The 13,596-nt window shown below is 35.8% G+C and overlaps 1 protein-coding gene across 2 annotated transcripts in view; it reads left to right on the top strand.

The window, feature by feature from the left end:
• LMX1B (LIM homeobox transcription factor 1 beta) overlaps positions 1–13,596 on the top strand; it is a 602,295-nt gene that overhangs the window by 296,523 nt on the left and 292,176 nt on the right. The gene's annotated exons all lie outside the window — the stretch shown is intronic.

Genomic DNA, 13,596 nt, shown 5'->3' with positions numbered 1-13,596 from the left:
GCAGTGTTATGATCATAAAGGTAACACTATTAACGCTATTCTTTATTTTGCATCAGTTTATATTTTATGCAGACTGTCTAGACAACAGTGTGGAACACATATGTTAATTGCATAGCACATTTTCACAACCGTATTGCTTGGACTTGTTTGTATAGCACTCAACATAAGAAAATGGTGTTCTGTTTTTTTGTTCAGCAAAAACATTTTTGCATTTCACTGTAATCATAAAACACTTATTTGTACAAATCCTGTGTATTAATTCTAACTTAACAAATGGTTCAAATGCTGACGTTTGCCATCATATTTCTTTTTAAACAGTGCTCATTTGTCTGAACTTGGTAATATATAACAAGCAACTAAAGAAAAAAAGCCATATTTTTGAGGTAAAACATTTACAGGGGTCCTGAGTGGGATGATTTTAAATAAAACTAAGTTTGATTTGACATATTTTGGATAGTTTTAAATATTACCCATACAGATATTTATCATTTAAGGAACAATTAATTAGTGGAAAAGAGAACATATCAAAATAATATAACATTTTTAGGGAAAAAAAATAAAAAAAATTATATAAACAAACACTTTGAATTCATTTTTAATGCAGCTGAATACATCTGAAAATGAGCAATGTAAGAATTGTGGCGTGATACAGTGATGTTTATTTGCTTCACAATAGGTTTAAAGACGCAGCACGTGGGCTTGGCAACATTAGAGGAAAGGTCAATTAGATCAATGTCTCAGGCAGATGTTGCTTTCTTTTGCTGTCAGGATCAAGCTTGCAAACATGGTGAAAAATAGAAAGGGTGGTACCAGAACCAATAAAGCACAGGTGCAAAATATTGCATTCATTGCGTCTTTTTGTTTTTTCACCTAAAAAAAATAAATGTTGTGATAACTGGCTGCAACTTTAATGTTAAGTTCTGTGACACATATTTCTCACTTACATTAGTTATACATTTATTTCAGCTTTAGCCTTCTTACAGATCACTTTTGTTAGATGTAGGCATCTGGTGGTATAAATATTCTGTTCAGACAAAAAGATATTTCTATCATTAATTCTCATTCTGCTTTCAGAAGACAAATAGGGTCTCATACTTTGTGTGCTTGGTTAGATAGGACACTTGTGTTGAAAACTGGTGAATTTGGTATTAACTTACCTTTCTGATGTATGCTTTTTGATCTAGTAAAGAAAAAATATTCCTCTGTTGAACTGTGACTGAAAAAATAGTACTTCTGCTTCAGAATAAAAAAGAACAAAAAATCTTGTTCTTCTAGAATCTGCAGTACCTTTATAATAATGAGACTTACTTTTATAGGTGGTATAATATACTTAAAGATGTTGGAGTTCAGTATCCCATATTTTTATACAATAATAGGGCATGCACTTCCAGCAGTGTCATCAAAAACTCTAGGATATAAATGTCTCATGACACACAGTCAAAAAAATATAGACTTCATTTTAGAATATATCAATAATATATAATGGCTCTTTTTTTTCAAATACTGCCTCCAACATTTGATTATGGTGCATTAATGCTCAATAGAGTTAACATTATTTGGAATATTAAAGCTATACTAAGTGGAAACAGGCTGAGCCATGTAGATAACCACTCTTTTCAGAGATAAATCATCAATGCAATCCTTTACCAAAACAGTGATTTCATTTAAAATGTATTACTTTACCTGTTGATTATAAGGAAATTACCTTATACGTGATATGCCAAATATAGTGAACAGTTTGGCAGTGTTTGTAAGATAATTTACTTGTATTTATTTTTTTAGTAATTGTACTACTTGGTCTCTGTTTTGCTCTGTTGCATAACTCACCAGGTTGACAGATTTATTGCAGGTATTTATGTAATGACATCCTTGTAGTGGCTTATGGCCTAATATTCTGAAGTAGAAGGATGAGCCCTAGAAGTGTACACATGGAGTATCTGTTTATACTGAGGGAAAATACATCTAAATGCACAGCAGTTCAGTTATTTACCTCAGAGGATGCAACTGCATCGAAAAGGGTGACTGTTGGCTGATAAACAGAATTTCTGCTCCTGTATCCGTAAAACTGATGCTCCTGATACCACCCTAGCAATATAGGAAGGTCCTCTATCTAGCAGCAGTTATCCTAAGCCTACTCTCTGCTTAGGATCTGAGGGGTGGTTACTCTTTACCTTGTCCTTCTGCCTTTTTAAACACTGTCTACATGACAGACAGTGACTCTGTGTTTATTGCCGTTGACTACCTCTCAACTGTCCAGATTTTCGCAGAATATGCAGATTTTTGCCTCACATTTCTGGTCTGACTCTCATAAAATTTGTGGTTTTCTGGCAAATCACTGAGGATTAAAGTCACTAATTAATTATATACTTTTGAGTTTCAGGATTCATATAAATTAGAAAATGCATGCTAACACACATCCAATTGTTCCAGCATCTTTTTAAGTTTATAAGAGCAGTATTTAATAGCTGTCCCTGTTTTTGGACCTTTATCCCCCCTTATTTCAGGCTTTGTACAGATTTCTTGCACTAAGAGGTTGAGAGGTATGGTGTTGCTACTTTACATATAAACGTTAGCTGCTTCTGGTGGAAAGGGAAACAGGTACATTGGTGGTCTATGTCTTAGACAGTTTGTATAGTATTTTTATATTAAAAAGGTAGATGGTAGAAGACTGACACGCTTTGAGTGAGTTATATGAGTAATAAGGAAAATGGGTGTCTAATCACAGCCAGATATCACTGCAGTTTTTCTAAAGCCCTTGTATAAATATGTCAATGAGACCTCTGCACTAGTGAAATACAACAATAATTACAGCGTATATGATATTCACATTAAAGATATGTTAACTGTGCTTACAAAAGCTGCTAATATATATACTACTGCCAGGCTCTATGATAAAACTGACAGTAATGTTTTCTTGTTCTATATTCTGTGTGACAAGAGGCTGTTGGAATCTTTATTTACTATTCCCCCACCACCACCCACCCACCCACACACACCTATGAACCAATCACAAGGCTGTCTCTGACATATGATTAACATATTTCTTACTTCTAGGGCTGGGGTACTGGGGTTTCTGGGAGTTAAGTGTCTGTATACTGGGTGCCTGTAAGTGTATGTAAATGAAGCATGAGACTCAAATTCAGTTCAAAGGGCTACAGCTGTTTGGAATTCCTTCCATTACCTCCCTAATGTATACAGTATTTCTTGTACCTACACATCTTATTTTTGACACCCTGCCAAAGTATTTGCCATATATTTTGGAAAGATACTAACTGATCATAATTGTAGGAGTACATATATTGCTGTGTTTTGTTTAACATCTTATGATAGCAATTATGTCTATGGATGGTGCATTTATCTGCTCCATTCCCTTAGTGAGTAGGCAGACTTTATCTGAGAAGATATCCTTGGTGCACACCTTTGCTAAGTACATTACTGTTATGTAGTTCTCTTTGAATTTGCAAACACCCGCACAGAATGAATTACTGGCTGTAACAGTTGTGCACAGACTCACCTTGTTGCCTTGCAGCAAATTGTTACGATCACTGTAAGCTGAAAAGATCATACTGTTTGTCACTCCTACTGCATTCTTCATATAGTAAACCATTCCAGAAAAAAACATGACTGGATTTGAGAAGCTCTAGGACTGCCCCTTCTGCATATTACTATCTTTGTCAAGCATCAAATGTGCAATTTAACACACAAATCACGCTCAATGTGTACCACTCGCATTCATTCTTTGCAGTCTAACAGTGGTGTAAATCTATTCAATGACTGCAGGCAAGTTAGGGGATGCATGCACTTGAGAGATTTATAAACAGGGAAAATAATAATTTCATGTGCTAAATTAACTGCTTTTTTAATTGAATTAATTAATTGTACTAGGTAGGTACCACTATTGAATGTGGAATACAGCCTTAGTTATAGATATATCTATATCTATATATATATATATATATATATATATATATATATATATATATAGATATATACACACACACATATATATATATATATATATATATATATATATATATATATATATGGGTCTAGGACTATTCACTGAAAGCACATTTCACTGAAACACATTTGACTGTGCACAATTCAGTGAAAATGCAGTTCACTGAAAGACATTTCACTGAAAGTTATATATGGCGTTTTCCCCACTGTAGTGCTACCCTGGAGTTAGTATATATAGTAAAGGGGGGTGTGGGAGCATATCCCCTCCCCCCCTTACTATGTATACTAAGTCCAGGGTCGCACTACAGTGGGGAAAAGGCCATATATAACTTTCAGTGAAATGTTTTTCAGTGAATTGTGTTTTCAGTGAATTGTGCACAGTCATTTGACTTTCAGTGAAATGTGGTTTCAATGAATAGTCCTAGACCTATATATATATATAGATATGTAGATACAGATATATGATTTCAGTTTAGAAGAATGAACCCTCGCATGAGCCAATACTTTTACTGCTGATAAAAAAACAAACAAACAAACATTATCCTTAACGAGTTTTAGCAGAATGCTTTTTGTGTAAGATCATGTTGCAGGAGGGTAAGGCCATGCACCCCTAACCCCATGTGATCTCAGAGTTAGTATACACATTTTTTTAAAAAAATAACTTTAGTAAGACTTGTTTTGATAATTTTAGATTTGCTCTAAAATGCTTGCCCTTTTGAGATATTTGTTATTTCAGGACACATTTAATTTGTCTGTGTGTCTCTCTCTTGATATCTATCTGCATATATCTATATCTATCTACATATATATATATATATATATATATATATATATATATATATATATATATATATATATTATATATATAAAGAATATATTCATTTATCTATTTTATTTATTTTATATTTGTTTACAGGGAAAGTCCGACTGGACACAGGTCCTGTTTCAGTGGAGGTCCAGGGAGAAAAGCTCCAGTAAAAATAAAATATAAAAACATTAACATTGTAGAAGTTGACAAAATTTGCAAGGACAATACATAAGCGTACAATGGTATAACACAGATGAGAAATACAGTTTATCAATGGTATCAACAACATAATATGTAGATCAACAATAAATTAGGATTTAGTGAATTGCAGTATAAGTGAGTTAGGAAGAGAATTATTATAGCATCCTATAATCAGTATGTGGTAGCCTATACAGAGGTTAGTATTAGCCAGGTGAGTTACAGGTGTATAGCTAGGCATTGTTCAAGTGTGATGTTAATAGCTTTTTAAATTGTGCTGGGGAGGAGATAATGGGGAATGGTAGTTTATTCCAAATTTTAGGGATGATGTTTGAAAAGAGTGATTCACCAGCTGTGTTATTAGCTTTTGTGGTATCCAGGAGATGTTTACTGCTGGAGCAGAGGATTCTGGAAGTGGAATATGGCTGTAGGAGATTTTGGAGAGTGAGGGTGGCATCAGGCTGATGGAGGATTTTGTGAGCAAAGGTTAATTGTTTATAGTGCAAAAGCTGTGGGAGTTCCAGCCAGTGTAGCTGTTTTAGAGATGTGCAGTAATGAGACCTGTGAGTTGATCAGTGGCAAATTTGGTGATTTTATTGTAACAGGATTCAAGCTTGGTCAGATCAGTTTTTCAAAGCTTTGGTCAGAATTGGGAAGGCATATAGGAGCACTGATAGGAGGTGAGTGCGGGCTATAGTAGGTTTTGTGGTTCTGGTTAGGAATTGTTTGTTCCTGTAAAGTACTTCTAGCTTCTTACGACCCTTTTTAATGGTTTGAGCAATGTGGATATCGAATCTCAAGTTATAATTTTCAACGCCTAGTAATTTGGTGTGGGTTATTGGGGTGATAACAGTTTTGTTCCTGGATTCTGTGGTAAAAGAAACATAAGATGAGGGAGATCTTGTAGGGTGGAAGACAAGGAGTTCTGTTTTTTTGGGGTTGAGAATCAGCAGTTGGTGAGCCATGCTTCTACAGTTAGGAAGGATTCCTGGGTAATGGTGTTGAGGTGCTGTAATGAGGGGGCTGCACATGTTAGTGTAGAGTCATCTGCATATTGTATAACAGGTACATGAACAGTAGAGGTGTGGAGATGGTTAATGAATAAAGAGATGAGTGAAGGTCCTAGGATGGAGCCTTGAGGGACTTCTAAGGTCACAGTGAGAAGAGAGGTGATTTTGCCACCATACAGCCTGCTGACATCCTGACAGATAGCTTTGGAACCAAGTGATTGAAGAGCTACAAAAGTTGAAGGAGAAGAGCAAGTTGAGTAGTTTATTGTGATTTACCATATCAAAGACCTTGGATAGGTCCAGAAATATGGTAGATACATAATGACCATGGTTTCTGAGTTTGTGAAGGCCATTAAGGCTGTGGTGGTGCTGTGGTAGGGGTGAAAACCATGTTGTGTGTTTGATAAGAGATTATGTGTGAGAAGGTAATCCATGAGTTGAGTATGGATGACTCTCTCAAGGATTTTGGATAAAGGTGACAGGATGGCAGTTGGGCAATAATTAGTAAATTCTAAGGAACTGCTTCCTTTGTGTAAAGGAATGATATGGGAGATCTTCCAAATGGTAGGTACTAAGCCCTCAGACAATGATCGGTTGATGAATATGGCTACGGGGTATGCAATTGCATCTGCTGCAATTTTGAGAAAGTCGGCTGATAGGTAGTCTGCAGCTAGGGTGGTTGGTTTGAGTTTATGGAGTAGTGTTTTATGGTATGATACTGGTTGTAACTTGAGCTAGTTGGGGCACTTCTGTGAGCTGAGCTGGTGGGCCAGAAGTGGCAGGATCACTGGGAATGTTGAGAGAATTTGCAAGAGACTGGATAGTGTCAGTAAAGTATTTATTAAATTGGGTTGTTATGTTGTCAGAGGAGGTGGCTGAGGTAGGGGTGGGGGTGGCTGATTTACCTGGTGAAAGTATATTATTGGCAGTGGCCCAGAATTTCTGTAGATTATTGTGGCATTTTTCTTAAATGTTATGGTAGTAGTTTTACAAGTTTTTTTGCTTTGTTCCTAAGTTCCAGAAATATTTGTCTTGTGGTTTGTTTTTTTTTCGATTGAAAACTCAAAATACTGGAAAGCTCAAGATGTTGAAACAATATTTAATATATAATGCTGAGTAATTGCATTTAATGCAATTTGCATGTGTGTGTGTGTGTGTGTGTGTGTGTGTGTGTGTGTGTGTGTGTGTGTGTGTGTGTGTGTGTGTGTGTGTGTATGTGTGTGTGTGTGTGTGTGTGTGTGTGTGTGTGTGTGTGTGTGTGTGTGTGTGTGTGTGCGCGCGCGATCACCAGAGCAGCTGACCACTAAAGTAAAACTGTCACATTGTTCTGTGCAACAAATATATTCCAAACAATGTCAGCTCTGCACTTCAGTAGATGTCCATACATATCCAGAGAAGCAGTTTGCAGAGTTTTGGCAGCAAATTTAGATGCATTAATGACAGAAGCTATTGAAATTGTATCAGTGTTTCTTGTGATACAAAACATTTCTGCCACCAATGGCAAGTGTGAGACCCTGCCTGGTTTAACACCTTACATTACATTCATATTGCCATCTTTTTATAAATTCTGACTATCATGTTCAATTTCTCTGTAATTCTTAATGGTAGCAGTACTGACAACTGTATGAACTTTCCTGATGGAGGAAGAAAACTACAGTACATTGTAACCTTCCTTAATTTCCCACCTCTGCCACAGAAAACTAAGAAGTAATAACTTATACAGCTTCTAGCAAAGAGAGGGAAATGCATGTTATACAGCTTAAAATCAACATACAGTTTAACCTGAAAAGTACTTGACTGACTCTTTCCTGTACATCACATTTATACTTTCTGTAATTTCTGCAAAATGGTATAGAAAGTTGTAATGTTTCAGCTGTCATATGCAATTTTAAATAGTTTAAAACATAAGTTATTATGTCTTCAGTGATAATCCTCATTTGGTGAAGAACAAATCCACATAAGGCCCTCAAAATATACCACATTCCAGCAGCAATAATAACATATAATTAAGACATTTTACATAGTTTTTGGATAAGAAAGTTTTGGTTATTCTAATGTGACAGAGAAAAAAGGAATAATTTGTCCAATAAAGTCCAAAAGCACAGTGTTTAGGTAATTGGCAGCAGAAAAAAAATGGGACATGGTTTACCCTGCATACTGACATCTAGTGTAATGATATACAAGTTACAACTGTGCTTTACAGAATAAGTTTTCTTTCATACTTAATATTTTTGGCTTTATTCAAGATGATACATGTATATATTTTAGTATTCTAACATTTAATTCTCCTGACACCCTTGTTATGATATGAGCTTGGTTAAAACATCTACATAAAAATGTTTTAACTGTACTTCCTCATACAGACTGTTAAAGTGTTTGACGTGTCACATGAAATCTTCCAGTGAAAAAAACATACTAAATAAAGAGTCACACAATGTACAAAACAATAGCCTCTCTTACTAGCTGATGTCATAGTAAAACTGTAAGCTCATCTGCTTTCTGTTATTCTAGCAATAGACATTTAACTGAACCCAAATCAGCACATTGGGAGCATCCATTTTAAATGGATTACAGTATCAATAGTAAATAAAATTATATTCATAAAAAAGTAGTACAAATCATCCCCCCTCAATTTTGTGTAAATAAACAATGCATCTCTTTAAAGGATGGTGGTAGCACTTCCTAAAGATGTAGAATAACTTAGATACTTGGAAAAAGCATTGGTGGAAGGGCTGCAACAGATTAAGCTTCAAACCTTTAATCACGATCCCTTTAGTCACGATCCCTTTTGGAGAAGTCTATAGTTGGACGAAAAATGCGGTGAATCGTTAAAGAGTTTTATGTATGTATTTATGCATTTTATGACTGTATTGGGATTGTGATTAAAACTGCGGTGGTGGTGCTGCGGTAGCATTGTTGCCTCACAGTAAGACGCTGTCCGGTTCGATTCTCAGCTAGAGCGTATTCTGCGTGGAGACATGCGTGAATGGGCGTACCTTCGTTGAAGGTTGTGCGGCAGAGCTGGCAACTTGGTACGTAAAAATCAACTGCCAATCATTAGCAGACTGGAGTGCCGTTGTGGCGACCCCTAACCGGGAAAAGCCAAAAGACGCAACATTGGGATTGTGATTAAAGTTTGAAGCTTAATCTGTTGCAGCCTTTCCACCAGTGCTTTTTCTTTGGCTATTAGTCTTTTTGGGCACTGTTACTCCGTTTTCTTTAACTTAGATATTTGGCTAACAATAATTTGTAAAGAGATGTGCAAAACTAATGTAGCTAAGGTGAGAAATTAAATGGATTAAAGAAATCTTGTTTTTTGAACAAGGAACCAGACTATATTATTATTTCATAATACCATAAGTGCCTGCTGGTTGAAAGATGCTCCTAGTCTTTAGATCGACATAGGGATACAGTAAATCACATAGATAGTTAATTTCTCTCTATTCAAAACTAAAATGCATAACATCTTTGCCATTCACTTTACTGTACTTACTGAGGGATTATATGTGGTCTGTGTACAACATTACTTTGAAATTGGTGTTACTAAAAGGAGAGCCATTTGTGAATATTAGTAACTATAAAATCATATAAATCTAGTTAGGAAGTATTAGTAAAGAAAGAGTAAGAGGTCATCCCTGCTAAACTTTTGACAATATTTTAACTGATTTGCCACCTACCCAACAATTTTTAAATAATTTTACCTCTGAATCTTCAACGATTAGCGTCTGTGGAAAGCAACCTACTTGGTGCTTCTTACATACACAAAAGTAAACAGATAGCACATAACAGAACACAGAATTAAAGGTGCATTTTACGTATGAAAATATCTAGTTTCGATCTACCCAAACATTTGATGAAAATGTGGTTCATAAATTTCTCCAGATGTCTGCAAAAAAAGCAATGGAAGGTACTCACCATTTAACAAAGCATAAGGATGCTCAGGCTCAGTTGCTTTACACCTTTAACATAAAAGCAATACTTAACCCAAAACAAAATCTGCAATTACTTCACCCAGTTGTCAGTACAGGTTTAAAATGTCTGTCATATATGGCCCAGACATCACATTCTTTACATTGGTTATTATAAAACGAGTAAGCCAGACCATCTTATCAAGGGCCCTCTGAACTGCATATGCTTTACCAACCAAAAACATTTTCCTGAGTGATGTGGGTTACAAAGCATATGTGAATAGCTTCGGGGGGACAACACTATAAAAACAGAAAAAAAAAACTGCCTATGAAAATTGCAGACATTTGAGAAAACAAGATGAAGACAGAAAGCTTATACAAGGTGCAACAGAAATTATCTGTTAACTACTTACTATGGATTTCTCAAACTACTCTTAATACTTAAATTTTATCCCATCAGTACTTGCCTGAAGAGGACCAATTAACACCGATTTTTCTTGTTTACAAAAGTTGAGTTATAGTAGATGGTTTATCAAGATAACATATTTTGAAAGTTCACTTCAAATTGGTTTTATAATATCAAAATTTAATTCTGCAGTATTTTGGAACCTTTTTTACAACACCAGACCAAAAACATGTCATGTAGTAGTCTTTTTGATATAATAACCAGCTTTTCTGTACAGTATTTGGCTTTTACCTTTCAGATGTAGCCACTGACCATATCTAATATGCTAAAGACTGAAAAAACTATAATAAGCACAATTAAGTATCTGTATCATGTAAATAATAATCCCATTTAAGAAACGTAATTATACACATACGCCATACAAACATAAATGGCCTTTTTGCGCCTGGCATATACAAGGGATTTTGAAAAATTAACACTGTGCAGGCAATGCCCAGGAAACAAACTTTCTAGTATATATTGAGAGAATGAAAGCTTCATGATAGTATTCAAGAAAAATACTAAAATCTCTTTACACAGTTTAATGTTATGTGGTAAAGTGCTGATAATGAGCATACCATATAAAGTTTTTCCATTTAAATTAACATATTGCCCTGCTAGTATAGTGGAAATTTCTTTTACTGGCCCACAAGTCAGGATCTGTAGCAGGTCAGAAATTATACTGTAATAAAGGTAGCACATATCACTCTTTAACCATGCGCTGGTCCTAATGCATGCAATATTTTTAAACCCTTGAACTGCCACATCCCAACACATGCAGATGTTTATTTAAATATCCTTCTTCCTATTTTCTGATCCCATACCTGTCCTCTTTTCAGTCTGGTCTCTGTTAAGCAGCCTGACAAGAATAACACTGCCAAAAGTGACATCTTTGTTCTCTGCTCAAAAACAGAACATGTAATCTATGCTCTGCAACATTAGTCCTATCTCCAGCACTCATTAACATGTAGACCACCACCAGCATTATACTGTACAGTACCCTCCACTCAAGCATTGTATGCTTAGAGGTGGGCGAGCTGGAGCAGGCTCAAGTCTGAGTATAAACTCAGATCTGGCACATGATCCAGCAGGTTAAACAGCCAAGAAAGACTTGAGCCACAATCACAATTTTTTTTTTTTTGAGTAATTGCTGACTGTTGATTCAAACCAGACCTGCAGGCTGTGAGTGACTTCTGTTAGGTCAGTATATCTAAGCATCAGGGGTGGCTGGAATACCAGACAGGGTGGTGTCATATGCCATAATACTGTAAAGGAAGAAGATTTAAAGATTTTTCATGGGAGAAGACTATTGCAAGACAGTGTATTTGGACAATTCTTTTAGTAAAAGATTTGCAGCTCATTTTTAGGATGAAAGGCCCATTATTTCCTCTAGTCCAGAGTGCTTGCATGTTTCCACAGGGCACGGGGGATCAGGAGACGTTGGAAAGCAGTACCATTGCTAAAGTCAGCATGGGCAAAATTTGTTTGTGTTTCATTATTTTTATTGAAGGGAAGTCCCAGTCTCTCAGCTGTCCCTGATTTTAGCTCAGTGTTGTGAATCTACAGAAGGTGCTTAGAGTATGTTTGGGGGTGAGTATATGTGTTCGAGAGCAACACGTTGAAATTACTATATTATCGTAGCAGTAGACGTTGAAATTACTATATTATCGTAGCAGTGGACGTTAAAATTACTATATTATCGTAGCGGTAGACGTTGAAATTACTATATTATCATAGCAGTGGACGTTGAAATTACTATATTATCGTAGCAGTGGACGTTGAAATTACTATATTATCGTAGTAGTAGACGTTGAAATTACTATATTATCGTAGCAGTAGTTTCTTTTTTCTTTTACTCTCTTCACCATCAAGCATCAGACGTGCAGAAAACTGGGATGACGTTTTGGGAAGGAGTGTGGAGGCATCTTGTATATGAAAGAACAAGGCCATCACATCATTACTGCTTGCAAATAAAAGTGTTATGACTTCTTGGGGGCAGTATATTTGTTTACCGATTACGATTTGAAATAGCAAAATGTTGCTGTAGTTTTTATTATATTTTTTCTTTCTTTTCTCAGGGAGAAATTAATGTACAGAAAGGTGCTATGATTTTGAGGGCATACAATACATGAGAGAAAAGGGCAATTATGGTTGATATGGCTTGCTGGAGGGCAGTATCCACCAAAGAGCAACATTTGCCATTATTATTATATTTTGTAGCAACTTCACAGTCAAAACTGAGGAAGTGTCTGTATTTTGTACTCAAGTAGATTATTAAGAATACAGATTTTTTTATCACTATGGGTTCCATAAGGGAAATGAAATATGATTTCTTAAACAAAGCTAATAAAATCCAGTTTTTCACAAGGCTTTTGTTGTTTCATATAGGCAGTGTATCTAATTTTTTCCTTGGGGTTGTTTGACCATTTTCGCAACGTGTGGTTGAAGTACTGTGCACTAAATCATCATTAGACCAGAAGGGGAAAATGAATTTATTTTCACGAGCCAGGGCAACATTCCTGTTCCTGCATACAGAATGGTGTACTTGTCAGCCATTGTTTATTCGAATTTATTTTTTCCCATTTTGATTGTTGGCAGACCTGTAGCTTGGGCACAGTGAAGGGAGTGGGTTGGTGCAAGCTTTTAGGAAGTGTGATCAGTATACCATCAGCATTCATTCATTTGAATAAATGCTGGCAATGACGATGTCTGTCTGTAACTGTAGTGTTTTTTTTTTTTTGCCTAAATAATTACCTCTGGACTTCCATAAGTAGGATGTAATCATTTTTAACAGACCTATTGCTGTGATTGGCTGCTCTGGCTTGGCTCTTATTGGGCTCTAAAGGCCAAGCAAGACCACAGGTTTGGCTCTGGTTTGGCTGTTCTTCAAAATTCCCAGATTTGCCTACATATATACATGGCTACCACTACTGTTCTTCTTGTCTATTTCTTGAGATATGTACTAATCATAACCACTTCATAGCTTTTATTTTGCATAATTTTTCTATGCCAACTTGCAGAAGAAGGATATCATAATTTAAGAAGTTCATATTATGGGTAAACACAATCATTTCCCATTAACACTTCTGCAAGGAGATGCTGGTGTTCCTGTAATACTCCCTTTTCCTTTCCTACTTGCTGGGATATTAAGAGGCACCCATTTACAAACAGTATTAATGGAAATACAATTTGCAAACATGATTGATGTGTAATGTGCATCCCCTAACATTGCTTTTCATGAAAATGAACATGTAAGTTGGCCCTAAG

This window comes from Protopterus annectens, chromosome 16.part0, assembly GCF_019279795.1.
Source record: "Protopterus annectens isolate FY-2018-M chromosome 16.part0, PAN1.0, whole genome shotgun sequence".
In the NCBI taxonomy this organism is placed as follows: Eukaryota; Metazoa; Chordata; order Ceratodontiformes; family Protopteridae; genus Protopterus; species Protopterus annectens.
Note: the sequence above shows the minus strand (reverse complement) of the source record. Positions and strands in the feature narration are given on the sequence as shown.